The following is a 14,555-nucleotide window of genomic DNA, read 5'->3' as shown; positions in this document are numbered from 1 at the left end:
TCAGGACTCTCAGTGATTCGGAATAAATGACTCTTTTTCTGTCGACGGCAGTGAACCTGCAGCTGGTCGTACCCACTGTACGCCGGTTACATAACACACTCACTCATGGTTTATGAGGACACCCTGAAGGCTCTGGAGCTCTCTCACAAACCACTGAACACACACTCAAAGACCGCTATATGAAACAGATGCACAGAAACCCTGAGGGCAGCAGCAGGGCAGAGATGATTGATCACTATGAAAAGGTTATAGAAGATGCTTTTATAGTGTCAGCACTGAGAAATATCAGAAAATTGCATTAAGATTCATGAAAAATTGAGCTCAAATCGAGCTCATACATTTTAATTTACTCTAAAATCAAAGTGCAATTATAATGATGGGAAAAAACTTTGAACCAGGAAGAAACTAACAGAATAATCTTATGTCATAGCTGCCTCTTCTCTATTATTCATTACAGATTAGATAAGATTTACTGCTTAAGACTAAATATCAAAGGCCATTTCTTAATCAGTGAGAAATTATGACATAGCTTCCACTGTATTTAAAAGTGTCAGGACAGGAAACAAAGAGGCATTGCTGTGATGTTATTAGAAGTGGAAGCGTTTAGGAACAACAGCAACTCAGCCGTGAAGCAGAAGACCAGGTAAAATCACAGAGTGGGGTCGAGACCACTAAGGTGCATAAAACACTCTGCTCAATCCACCGCTGAAGAGTTCTGAACTTCCACTGGCATCAATGTTCTGAGTGACCAATCACGCTTCTGTGTTTGGCAGTCAGGTGGGTGAGTCTGGGTTACCTGCCTGTATGCACTGCGATCAGTGTTGGGGATAATGCCTTATAAAGTAATCCATTAGAGCCTTGGTTCTCAAGTGGGGGGTTGAGACCTAAGTGTGTTGAGAAGCCATTTTCATTTGATTCGGATGTGACTAGAGTCAATAATGTGTGGCAGATACTATGATGTGCTTTTATTTTGAAGAATATGTCTCTATGCCTTTGTTTTGCAACATCGTTAGTTTCATTCTAGGTCCAAACTGCCCAGTTTTACAACAAAACGCTCGGCTATGATTGAAAGTTTTCAGAAATTTGGTTTATGACTGGTCAGTAAGGATGGAGCAGCGGGTCCTGACTTTGTTTTTGTGAGTTTTACAACTCAAGTAATCTGTTATAAGTCGGATTTTTCTCAAATTTAATCTGTTACTGAAAGAAAAATCCTCAATTTCCTTTCTGTTCTAGCCACAAAAAAACAGGAAGAAAGGAAAAAAGAAGAATCAGCTGTGCAGCTGTTCCAGTTACATACAGCTTTTGTGTAATTCTGTAAACATCTGCTCACATTGTGAGCACATAAAAGAGCTGTAAAGGTTTTTCCGTCTATTAGCGGTGTTATCAAGCTGCTAAAACTAACACATTCAAATGTGAACTAAAACATCACCAATAGATGCGGCAAGGGCAAAACAAAGTATCTAACTCTCTCCATCATTATAACGTTTCAGATTTTACCTTCTGGTTTTTATGTCTGTTAGATGAGCCAAAAATTAGGCTGTACAATGAGTCGAGTTGGCACATTCAAAGGCAGGTGTGCCATCACTGTATTTTACAACTAACAGTTGGAACGAGTGGTTAAATGGTTTTAATATTTGTGACGGAAAAGTACTCTAACGTGTTAATTTTCTGGGTATGAAACACAGGAATCTGACAAGTTGAAAAGTAATGCTAAACTGACTGTAACAGCTGTGAAGTTTAATGGAGGAGGGATAATCTTGGTAAAATATGAGGCTGTTTTTTAAAGGGTTTAATTTAGACCCCTTATCTCCAGTGAAGGACAGTCTTATTGCTTCAGCATACCAAGATATTTTGGACAATGCTATGCTTCCAACTTTGTGGCAACAGTTTCGGAAAGGCTATTTCTATTCCAACATGACTGTACCCCAGTGCACAAAGAAAAGGACTATAAAGGCATGGTTTCACGAGTTTGACTGGTCTGCACAGAGCCAACCTCATGGAGCCCCTTTGGAATGAATTGGAACAGTTGGCTTTCTTGTCCAGCATCAGTGCCTGACCTCATAAATGCTCCACAGAATGAATGGACACAAATTCCTAGAGAAACATTCCAAAATCTGGCGGAACAGCTGCAAAAGGATGGCCAACTCCATATTAAAGTACATGTATTTGAATGCAGTGTCTTTAGTCTCTGCTGGCGTAACGGTCAGGCGACCCAATTTGCAAGACTACAATCTCTTCTGAGCAGATGTTAATAAAAATCCATAAACTGGACATCCTGAAACACCGGGGTCCATATGATGTCAGCGCAATTGCACAGAATGTTGCAGGCTTAAATACTTTAGTCCAAGACCAGCGGGAAACTGCACAGAAAGTCATTTCACAGCTGAAATTCAATAACATGTCAGCACCTGCAAAAGCTAAAAGTATTCTTCAGAACTGATCCATCTGTATTCCCAGCAAATAAACAGACTCTTAAAAAAAACTGATGTGAGTCCTACCTTAGAACCACTGACTTCCATTGTAGTAAGTCTTGTTTGTGCTACCCTCATTATGTTGTAGTCAAAGTGTACCACTGTGTCTGTGTCAGTTAGCAACCTGAAACAGACCGGAGGTGACACCAGAGATGCATAGGTCTCCACGGCCCGGGGGACGTAAACAAACCCCCATCTCTAGTAGAGTCCCGCCCTCATGTTTCTACTCAACTTTCATAACTGATGGATTGGTTCCTAGCATCCCTCCTCCTCTTTATCAGCCTCTAAATCTTCAGCAGCTCCACCTTCTACTCCATCTCTTCAGCTTAGCTCCTCTGTTTTCCCTCAGACATGTGGTGTTCATTTTTGAGATGTTAGGAAATAACCTCAGCAGCAAACACACAAACACATAATTCAACAGACAAACTGCAAATCACTGGATTTCTTCACTTGTGTCAGTCAGTAGGAGCTAGAGGTACGAAACACTGAGTTCCAGTTGGGACTAAGACATCACCAAAGATGCAGTTAGCTAGCCAAAAGTGAAACTAAAAAACAAAGTCCAACTATCTCCGTCTTTATAATACTGAATATTGAATTTTACTTCCTGAGTTTATGCAGTTATAGCTAACAAGGAGAGCTTTAGCAATATGGAGGCCCCAGGCGCTGACCAGTATGAGGCCCTTTCTTTAACGTTGATTATAGTGCATGACCAACATGTCTCATTTTAGGTAAAAAGCCAGAGAACTACAGAACATGCCCACATATTAAGGCATCAAAAAGTGATTTTAAGTGAGGAAAAAGTCATATGCACCAACAAATGTAAGTTTTCACAGGAATAATGCTAAAAATACTTAGCGGTGCAATGTTAGAAATATCAGAGGGGGCCCTTTAGGGGGGGTTCCGACTGTCATTGCAAAATTTGCATATTTTGAACCAATGCTGGCATCAAAAGTTTGTCAGCCAATAAGGAGCCTCAAGCAGTTGACAAGGTTATACTTACCTGGAAGAAGGTTAAGGCCTATAAATTAGGACATGGCAATTATTTTGTCCCATGGTCAAAGAAGGCCACCTAACTTAATCATACAGAGGAAAACAATGAGTTAAGGACTTTAGATTTGTCATAAACCTCCCATGATATACTGCATCCAAAGATTTAAGGAATTGGGAAGATGGATGCATTTATAAAACATCACCAGAATCAATCAGAGGCATAAAAGTGGCAGCAATAGGCCTTTTCTTTAGTGCATTGTTACTCAACCCTGCTCAACCAAAGAGCTAAATTACTGAAAAATACCTTTGCAAAAGCCACAATCTAAGATGTGAGAAGTGGTGAAAAGGTGGTAAAAATGGGTTTAAGTGGCAATAAAAATAAGTTAACACTGGCAAAAATGGTCAAAAAGCAGCAAAAAAGGGTGACTAGGAGCAAAACAGGCATTAAAGAGCAAAAGCTAGGTAAAAAGTGATAAGAATGGGGAGAAAAAGTGGCAAAAAATAAGTGAGAAGTGACAAATAAATGAGTTACAAGTGGCAAAAATGGTCCAAATTGGCCAAAAAATGTGGCAAAAAAATCAGTGAATCATGACTAAAATGGGCAAAAAGCAGCAAAGGGTGGCAAAAATAGGGAAAAAAAGTGGCATTTAATGGCAAAAGGCAGCTTAAATGGGTAAAAAGTGGCCAAAAAATTCAATAAAGGGGAAAAATGTAAATTGCAAAAAGCAGAATGAAAGTGGCAAAAACTGGTGAAAAAGGGCAAAAATGTAATAAAAGTGGCAAAAATTGGTGGGTCATGGCAAAAAGAAGATGCAAAAATGGGTTAGAAGCAGCACGAATGGATTAAAAGAGGCAAAAGGGAAAAAATGGGCAAACAATTGCAGGTAAGGGCAATGGAAATATACAGGCAAAAATTAAGGTGGACAGTTAAGTCTGACAATCAAAGCCTTCTGTATAAGTGTGAGAAAAAAACTGATCAATGTGACTTGCAGTGGATGATTTCAAAGGTCAAAGTTTCCCTTTATTATTTCTGGGGAAATAGTATTTCAAATTCAGATGTAAAGGAGCCACAAATCATCACAAAAAGAGCCACATGTGGCCCAAGAGCCATGCGAGTATCACTGCCTTAGAGCAAAAGACAAAAAGACCTGCGGTATTTCTGAAGTAAAAGCTCAGATGAAACTTTAACTTGTTCAGTATGAAGCTTAAAAGACAGAGAATTATCAACCAAAAATTCAAGGTATTTATAAGAAGACACAGACTCGATAACATCACCCTGAGACGTAATGAGGGTTAAGCTCCTTTTTCTTTGAGTTTGAAAACAATTTGAACTAACACAGCGTCCTGTAAAGCATCAGAAGCTTCCTGTAAGAAACAGAGAGCCTGATGTAACAGTAAATGACAGCGTCATCTGCATATAAATAAAAATTTCACCGTCAAACCAACATCCTGTGTTCCATATTATCCAACGACTCAATAAAAGTTGACTTCTTTCAAAGCAGCTGCAGTTATACTGTCTTTATTTCTAAAGCCTGACTGATAATAAGAGAAAATATCAACCAAGACATTATAATTAAAGCATGATTTAAGCTCTTACCACAGTAGCTTCAGCTGTCTTGTGCAGGCAGAACCTCAAACATGAAGTGTTGCGAAATGACATCTCTTCTGTCTCCAGTCTCACCACCGACAGGAAGTATTGTGATAAAATTGATAGATATACTTCCTCTTCTGTTATCTCTTGTTCATAAATATGTATATAATTCCTGACAAACATGATATAGAAAATAAATGCTTGTTTGAGAAGAGATTTTAAAGTATAACCAACATTTTCAGCTCTAGCACCTTTCTCCTGGTGTTTGCTGGTCAAGCTAAGTTGTTATATAAGGCAGTTTGATGATAAACGATTGACACCCATGTAGCTGAGCGTGGATGAAATTTGGCCCAACCAGGACTCTTCCCAGAACTGGTGGCCTGACCAAACTGAGCAATCAGGGGAAATGGACCTTAGTAAGGTGACTAAGAACCTAATGGTCAATCTGATTTTGATCCAGAGATCCTATGTGGAGAACAAACACAGTTCTAGCTCTTCACCAATCTGGGCTTTATAGCAGAGTGGCTAGACGACAGCCTCTCAGTGTAAAACACATTAAAGCCTCTTTGGAGTTTGCAAAAAAAGCAATTCAAGGACTCTCAGACTGTGAGATGAGACTGCGGATGAAACCAGGTACCTAATACCATCCCAACAGTCAAGCATGGTGGTGGCAGCATCATGCTGTGGGGTTGCTTTTCAGCAGCATGGACTGGGAGACTGGTGAGGGTTGAGGAAAGGCTGAATGGAGAGAAGTACAGACATATCCTCAATAAAAATCTGCCAGAGCCCTGAATTGAACCTCATCCAACATCTCTGGAGAGATCTGGAAATGACTTTCCAAGATAGTCCCCATCCAACCTGACTGAGCTTGAGAGAATTTGCAAAGAAGAATGGCAGAAATCTCCACAAATAGGTGTGCAAAGCTTGTTGCATCATATTCAAAAATGCTCAAGGATGCATTGCTGTAAGGTTCTTGAACTAATGTAAGTATTGAGTGGAGAGTCTGCATACTTTTGTCAATTTGATATTTCAGTTTTTAATTTATAAGGGGTCTGAATGTCTTTTGCATGACCTGTATACATGCAATTTAGATAGGAATTTATTTATGGTATGTGAATTGTAGCATCAAACATAAAAAAGAAAAAAAAAAAAAACAGCTGTCATGAAATAAGAACCTCACCAAACAAAAGATCAATAAAATTTGGGAGACAAAGACTGGAAGTCAAACCCATCTTTAACCATGATTACATATAGGGGGATATAGGGGAATGCCTATATACAGGCAAGTAAATTCACATACAGTATATCTTAAACGTATGACTTGAAGTATTTGTGCTTATGATTTACATTTCTACTATGTTATATGCTTATAAGGACGCATACATGCACATGATTACAGCATACACAAAGCAACTGCCGGCCCCTGGTTCACCTCCCTAATAAGTGACCATGAACCGCCAGTTAACCTTCCCTTTTGCTGGCAAGAGACCGTGCATTTCAAAGAGCTTCAGACTAATCCAGACGTTAATTCCACATCATTATCCTTCGGTGACATGGTCACATGCACTGATGAATTTAAATAATCACAGGAAAAATGCTGAAAATGCTAAGCAGTGCAAAGAGAGATAGAAATATCAGATGGGCCCTCTTAGGGGGGTTTTCTACTGTCATTGCAAATTTTGCATGTTTTGAACCTCTGCTGTCATCAGAAGTTTTTCAGCCTCCAGGGGCCCACAGGCCTCGAGCTGTTGCCCTTCTTGCTTGCAGGGCCTCTTTTCATTTTAATTAATTACACTTTAATTTTCTCACAAGTAATTTGCAGTCTTTTACAAGTTGTAAGTGAGCACTAAGCTGTGTGTCATGACAGTAACCTGGATATGTCACAAAAGTTATTTATCAGATCCAACCCTGAAAACAAGACTCATAATGTCATTTTATATTTAGGGCCTGAGCTTCTCACGCTACAGATCCTATCCAGTTTGTCTAATCCCTCCCAAATATGTTACAAAGACCTTTACTGTTATGAAAGCTATACGTTTATGTTTTGCTAGTTGCCATGAAACAGGAAGCAGGTTTTTTGAGAGACTTAAAAATAATTTTACAGCCATTAAAACAGAAAAAGGTCAAGCGGTAAAAGGAGAGGATTGAAATTGATTTTTTTGTAAGCAGCGTGGCAACTTTGTGCCGCCCCCTGCTGTATTTCAAAAATTCAGCCCCAGCAGCATGTTCAGACTAGGAAAATGATATTCAGTAAGCATATGTATCTTGTCAAGACCTACAAACAAAAAAGAAACCTCTTGGGCCATATTTTTATCACAACAGCAAGCCGACAATTTTGAATCTTTATGGAAACAGTGTTAAAAATAGCCATTCCTAGGGTTCTTTCAGGATGGGGCCCTCTTAGGGGGGTTTCCTACTGTCATTGCAGATTTTGCATATTTTGAACCTGTGCTGTCATCAGAAGTTTGTCAGCCTCCAGGGGCCCATAAGTGACCAGGGGCCTCAAGCAGTTGCCTGCATTGCTTGCTGCCAATCAGTACCTCTTTTTAAAAGCATCCAGTGAAACCAACTACAACCAATTACATTTTTAATTCACTCACAAGTAATCTTCAATCATTTTCAGATGTCTGTCTAAGACCAACTCCTCTTAGGGTGTTCATCACATCCACTTGGATCTGGGTTTACTGCTAAAGGACATCTAATGACAAAAGGTATAAGGCTTCTGCAAGGCTGCTCATAAGGGTTGATAAAGGGGAGAGTTTCTTGGGGCACAGCCAAATCGGGGGCCCATGAGGTCAGCAAAATCATGGCACATTATAAAGCTAAAGTTATCTTTTACCTGAATAATAACCCCTCTTATCAAAGTAAAAAAAAATGTATTTTCTAATATTATGCCATAGTATATAGCCTTCTTGAAAAAGTCAACCCCTCTGCTTAAAAGTTGCAAAAACAGGTAGAAAAGGTGGTGAAATTGGATTTTAAACATAGCAGAAATTGATTAAAGGTGACAAAAATGTTGTTAAGAGAGGTGAAAAAGCCGAAAGTGGCAAGAGTTGGTTAAAAATAACAAAAGCTGGCAGAAAAAAAATTGTGAAAGGGGTTACAAGTGACAAAGATTGGAGGGCAAACAATGAAAATTGATAAAATGTGGCAAAAATTGGTCTAAATTGGTAAAAATGCACATAATGAATGAAAAGTGGTAAATCATAGCAGCAAAAATGGGCATAAAATGGTTCAAATAGGTGTCTCAAATAAATACTATTAGCATCAGAGCCCCAAAATAGCCTGCCTCACTTTTCAACTCCAGAATAAAGAAAGTGTTAGCCAGGATGCTAGCACAAATGCTACTGATCCAACATGCATACATTGATACCATCAATAGATTACATTCTCTGAGTTGTCAGGGGCCCAGTAAATTTGTTGGCAGTCCTTGGCTTTTGTACAAAACTCAAAGACTGTAAGAATAGCAGTTCTTCAAAATGTGAAGTCTTGCCATAAAAATAAGGAACTGAAACAGATTCTATGAGTCATATGTTGCTGTTGCAGCACTGATAGTCATCAATTAAGTCATCAATTCTAAACAGGATGCAAAACTTGTAAACCAAGAAAGACAGAAAGCTTAAATACCATGCATCATTGACCTTTAAAACATTAACTTGACATCTGAGCTTCCCAAAAGCACAACAACATGAAAACAAACACCAGCAGCTTTACAAATACACATCAGTGGAAGGAGTCAATACCAGAGTGTCCGCTTTAAAAATAGTTTCAACTTTAATGAGATTTGGTCACTTTACAGAGCCAAATAGCATCCCAGACTCTCTTCCACAAATCAAAAAGACAAGCAGGAAATATGACTGAGCCACACTGGCTGAATGTAGCTGCAGCAGAGGCTGCAGAAAGACAGATGTGGAAATGGCAGAGAGAGGGAGATGCTATGCTATTCTGCTATGAGCATAACATGAGATGACAGATGGGCAGATGCTAGTTTGAGAGGAGAGTGATGCAGCTGTCTGGTAATGTCTGACTGGAGAGAGATGCAATGGAACGTGGATTCATCAGTCACAGTGAGGTGATGCCTCGGAGCAAATGCCTTACCACAGACAGGACCAACTGATGCTAACCGAGCGCTGCTATTTTATGTCCCATTAACTGTGTCATTCAGGGGTTACAACAACTGCTTTTGCTATGACTTTTATATCAAGGTATTAACATTTATAATCCAAACCTGCCTGACTTTTTGAATCAAGAAACTCGTTGAATAGAAGTAGGCTAACAAAATGACGCAGGCTAAAAGATCCCAAACGGCAACACATCATGGCGCCATCTAAAGAAATTCAAGAACAGATGAGAAACAAAGTCACTGACAGCTTGCAAGGCAATTTCCAAGGCTTTGGGACTCCAGCAAACCACAGTGAGAGCTATTCCCCACAAATGGAGAAAATTTTAACAGTGGTGAAGCTTCCCAAGAGTGGTCAGCCTGCCAGAATGACTCCAAGAGCGCAAGGACGACTCATCCAGGAGGTCACGAAAGAACCCAGAACAACATCTAAACACCTGCAGACCTCACTTGACTCAGTTAAGGTCAGAGTTCATGATTCAACAATGAGGAAGAGGCTGGGAAAAACGGCATCCATGGGAGAGTTCCAAGGCCAAAACTACTGCGGACCAAAAAGAACTCAAAGGCTCATCTCATATTTGACAAAAACCATCCTGGTGATCTCCAAGACTTTTGGGAAAATATTCTGTAGGCTGTTGAGTCAAAAGTAGAACATTTTGGAAGGTGTGTGTCCCGTTCTCTCTAGAGTAAAACTAAAGCCTGATTTATGCTTCTGCGTTGCGTCGCCCTCTGCGTAGACGCGGACTCCTACACGTCTCCTCCTCCTAAAATCCTAACTATGTGCTACGGCGAAGCAGGCCGCAAGGGCTGTGATTGGTCCGCTCAAAGCGTCATTTCTTCATCCAGGTACCTCAGTGGGCGAACCAGTGTGGTAAATTCACCCGTTCTCAGCCTCGACTCGTTTAGTGGTCGTACAGACCACCTCTGCAAACGTCTTCCCCGCTTCAACATTTGCAACAAAAGAATTTGTTTGTCGATATCGATGGGCTCCAACTCCAAACACACCCGCTCCACCTCGGTCGCCATGACCAAAACATAAACAAGGATTCAGACGTGAAACAACACACACACACACAGCCACACCCCCCTTGCAACATGGCAGTGAATTACAGAGCCACGTGTTCCCTCGACGCAGAACTTCGAATGGTCAATGACGGCGTTGCGTCGATGGCGTACCTACGCTGTCGACACAACGCAGAAGCATAAATCAGGCTTAACAGAGAGAAACACATGGTGGTGGAAGTGTGATGGTCTGGGATGACTTGAACCATGAATTCTGTTCTCTACCAGGAAATCAGAAGGGACAACATTTTTGGCGTGGCCTAGTCAAAGTTCAGACTCAAATCTGATTGAGATGCTGTGGTATGACCTTAAACAAGCTGTTCATACTCAAACGTGGCTGAATTAAAACAATTCTGCAATGAAGAGTAGGCTAAAATTCCTCTATCTTAACCATTCTTGAGAAAAAATGATTCATGCATTTTTAAATTGGTCTTGAATCTGATTATAAATTGCTGGTATTGAGTTTCTCTTAAATAAAAACACCTAAAGCCCCATTAATAATGTTAAACTGAAGTTAATCACTGTACATTATGGTAAGCTTTAACAGGCCTAAAATGAAAGCAATGGTGTGTTATTGTAAGGATGTTATTGTTCATTTCTATAGAAATAAACAGAGGCTTAGATGAAAAGAAAACTAATGCATGCATATGCAGGCACTGAGAGATGTTTCCCATCGAAATGACCTCATCAAATTAACTCACGGCAAAGTTTATCACAATCTTGGCTCTTACTCCTTTACTATAGTTTCAGGTTACCTTCCTCCCTGAACCAAAGACAGACAGAGAGAGGAACTGCTTCAGGAAATTTACTCTAGGTTTCCATGCAACCACAAAACATTCACCACTTCTCTCTTTGTCCATATCTGCTTGTAGATGCTATCCTAAATGTTCTAAATCTCTGACTTTCATAGCTTCATTTTTGAAACTTCTCATGTAGGAAAGTGTATTTTTCTTATTGTAGATTTGCAGTATAAATAAAACATTTTTGATAGGTTATTGGGCTGAAATGGGCTAAAAGGCAACAGCTAAATGTGTTTTTTGGTGTGTTGACACCTTAGCAATTTTTGGAAAAGTATATTATTGATAGCCTTTCACACCTTGAAAAAGTCTCCATCTATGAGATTGTGTTCACTTGGTTTGAAAATAAAGAGTTTTAATACAACCCAAATTCCAAAAAAGTTGGGACATCATGTAAAATGTAATGAAATGTAATAAAATGTAAGAAAAACTTCACAAAACTCATGAACACTTATTTTTTCCACAATAGAGCATAAAAAAGACATAAGACGCTGAAAAAATATTACCTTATTCTGAATAGGATGGCAGCAACAGATTTCAAAAAAGTTGGGACACTGCTACAAAAAGCTAGAAAATTAAGTGGTACGTATTGAGTAAATATGGTCAGAGGTACACCAATCTGTAAAAAATATGTCTGAAAAATGTTACTCAATGAAGAATTGCAAAGACTCTAAATATCTCACCATCTATAGTCCATAATATCATCAAAAGATTCAGAGAATCTGTAGAAATCTCTGTGAGCAAGTGACAAGGCCAAATGTCAGTACTGAATGCTCGTGATCATTGGGCCCACTGATGTCACTGCATTAAAAACAGGCATGGTTCTGGACTGGAAATCACTGCATGGGCTCAGGAACACTTTCAGACAACACAGTTGGCTGTGCCATCCACAAATAGAAAGAGGAAGCCAAATGTGTACATAATACAGAAACGCCGGCATCTTCTCTGGGCCAAAGCTCATGAAAAATGGAATGAAGGAAAATGGAAAAACTGTTCTGTGGTCAGACAAATCAAAATTTGAAGTTCGTTTTAAAAACCAGTTCAAAGGCCTGTTTTTCTGATGGTATAGGGTTGCATTAGTGCCTATTGTGTGGACATCTTACACACATATGCAGTTAAGAAGACCCAGGAATCCTACATCAGACATTCCTTTCTGAAAACTCCGGCCACTGCTCTCCTCACATCCCAGAGTTTTGTAGACTGTTTTTTTGGAATTGGGGTTGTACTAAAGCTGTAAATTTTCTAACTTATTAAACACAAAACCACAGATTTTTCCAGACAGCTAAAGGCTATCAACAGCATATTTTCCCACCTAATAATGTCAGCATGGATAAGTCCAAAGTCAGGCTTTCTTTCCTTAAAAGCTTTGTCTTAATGCTCACAGACTCCTAAACAAAGGACTGGAAAGGGTCTAAAGGGAGCTATTAAGTCTACAACACACCAACAGGAAGTAGATGGTCTGAAATTGCTTTCCTGTGGGTCATAAAGAGAAACCAACGACAGCTAAAGTGTCAGCTAATGCCATTAACATAACAACTAAACTTAACTGAGTGGAGCTTAAGTCCAGGTTGACAAGGGTGGACTGTTACTAGTTAGCATGCCAGTCAAGAGGTGATGTCACTTTTTATTTTCACAGAAACAGAGGTGATATGTACAGGGGCAAAGTTTGAACTTATTGGCAGGAAATCCAGCCAAGTTTGATGACGGTGCAATAAAAACATGAACATAAAAGAACTACAGACTCCACGTGACTGATGCAGACTGGAAGTGGAACTGAAGTCTATGAAGAGGGCGCTTTTTAAGATCACAGAAGAAGAGATTAATGTGTTTAATTTTACACGAATGGTGTCTCTGGGTTCAAGGGCAAAGTTTGAGAGAAGTTCATGACATAATGAGCATAAATCCAGGCAGTCAAATGAACCAGTCATCACTTTAAATGGTTAAAAAAATGCAGTAATTTTTGCAGCTCATGTACTTAGTAATTCAGTCTTATTTGAGGTTGTAATGAGGTAAAAAAAAAAAGAAAAAAGTCAATTTCTACAGGTAATGTAAAGCTTGTTTTAAATTTAAAGAAATAGTGTTGTCACTTGTAAGAGCAAAGTTTGACAATAGTTCATGGAAATAACTTTTTAAATTAAAAAAAGCTCTATGAACCACCATTTTATAACATTTTCCATGAAAAACAATGACAATCTTCTTTGTAAGGTTACACACCAAGTTGTTTAATTTTAAAAGCGTTATGCCCTATGCTCAAAAGTTATGTATAAAGAGAGGGATAAAAGAACTTTTCAAAATTATTTTGCTTCCAATATGCCTTCTATGATGTCCTTGTAGAAGACGAATTGTTAAAAAGTGGACAAAAGTTGGTGATAAAGTACCTTATGGTACCTTTTGGTGGATAAATCATGGATAGTGTGCATCTTGGATGCTTTTTGTGTTCAAAACATGGAAAAGTGCCCAATGCTAATTCAGAAGACAACACTTGCAAATGCCCTCTTGGGTGCCCTGCTAGTGTACGGAGTGCGATAAAGTGCCCTCTTGGGTCCCCTAACAGTGGACAATGTGACAAAGTGCCCTCTGAGGTGCCCTTACACTGGACAATATGACAAAGTGCCCCCGCGGGTGCTCTAACAGTGGACAATGTGATAAAGTGCCCTCTGAGGTGCCCTTACAGTGGACATTGTGATAAAGTGCCCTCACTGGTGCTCTAAAAGTGGACAATGTGACAAAGTGCCCTCTTGGGTGCCCTTACAGTGGAAAAAATGTGATAACTAGCCCTTTGGATAACTCACAGTAGACTAATTGTGATAAAGTGCTCTCTTGGGGACCCTCACAATGGAAAAAATGTGAAAAAGTGCCCTCTTGGGTGCCCTTACAGTGGACAATTTGAAAAAGTACCCTCTGGGGTGCCCTAACAGTGGGCAACATGATAAAGTGCCCTCACAGGTGTCCTTACAGTACAAGAAATGTGATAAAGTGCCCTTGCAGGTGTCCTTACAGTGCAAGAAATGTGATTAAGTCCCCAGTTTTTCTACCCTGACCAATCTCTCAAAAACATTGTACACTCCACACAACCAACTCCTGACAACTCCTTCAGTGGGGCGTCCATTCTCCAAACTGAAGCTGAAGGCTGATATCCTCACGTATTACTTATGACACTTGTGAGTTAAATAGCCTAATCATTCATAATTCTTCCTTAGTTTTATCACAGATTTGTAGATGGTAAAATCCATCTGAGTTTAATAAAACATGGATGATTTTAATAAAGAGTAACCATTTTTAAATATAATGTACTGTGTAATTTACTTTCACTTGTTATGTCATCTTAACTGCCATTGCTGATACAAGCTTTTATCAGAGTCATTTATACAAGGTTCACACTGTCTTTGAAGGCTGATTTTTTGTCCATTTGACTGAAGTAGATTTGACTTAAATCAACAGCTATGATCATATGTGACTTTCTGTATATATAAATGATCCATTTCAGCAGAAAAAAAAACAGATTTTCTCCTGAAACTATTCCC

At 39.4% G+C, this 14,555-nt stretch overlaps 1 protein-coding gene across 1 annotated transcript in view; it reads right to left on the bottom strand.

The window, feature by feature from the left end:
* arhgap36 (Rho GTPase activating protein 36) overlaps window positions 1-14,555 on the bottom strand; it is a 125,961-nt gene that overhangs the window by 93,181 nt on the left and 18,225 nt on the right. The gene's annotated exons all lie outside the window — the stretch shown is intronic.

This window comes from Cheilinus undulatus, linkage group 22 (genome assembly GCF_018320785.1).
Source record: "Cheilinus undulatus linkage group 22, ASM1832078v1, whole genome shotgun sequence".
NCBI classification, from domain to species: Eukaryota; Metazoa; Chordata; class Actinopteri; order Labriformes; family Labridae; genus Cheilinus; species Cheilinus undulatus.
The sequence above is the reverse complement of the archived record's forward strand: the minus strand, read 5'-3'. Positions and strand labels throughout refer to the sequence as shown.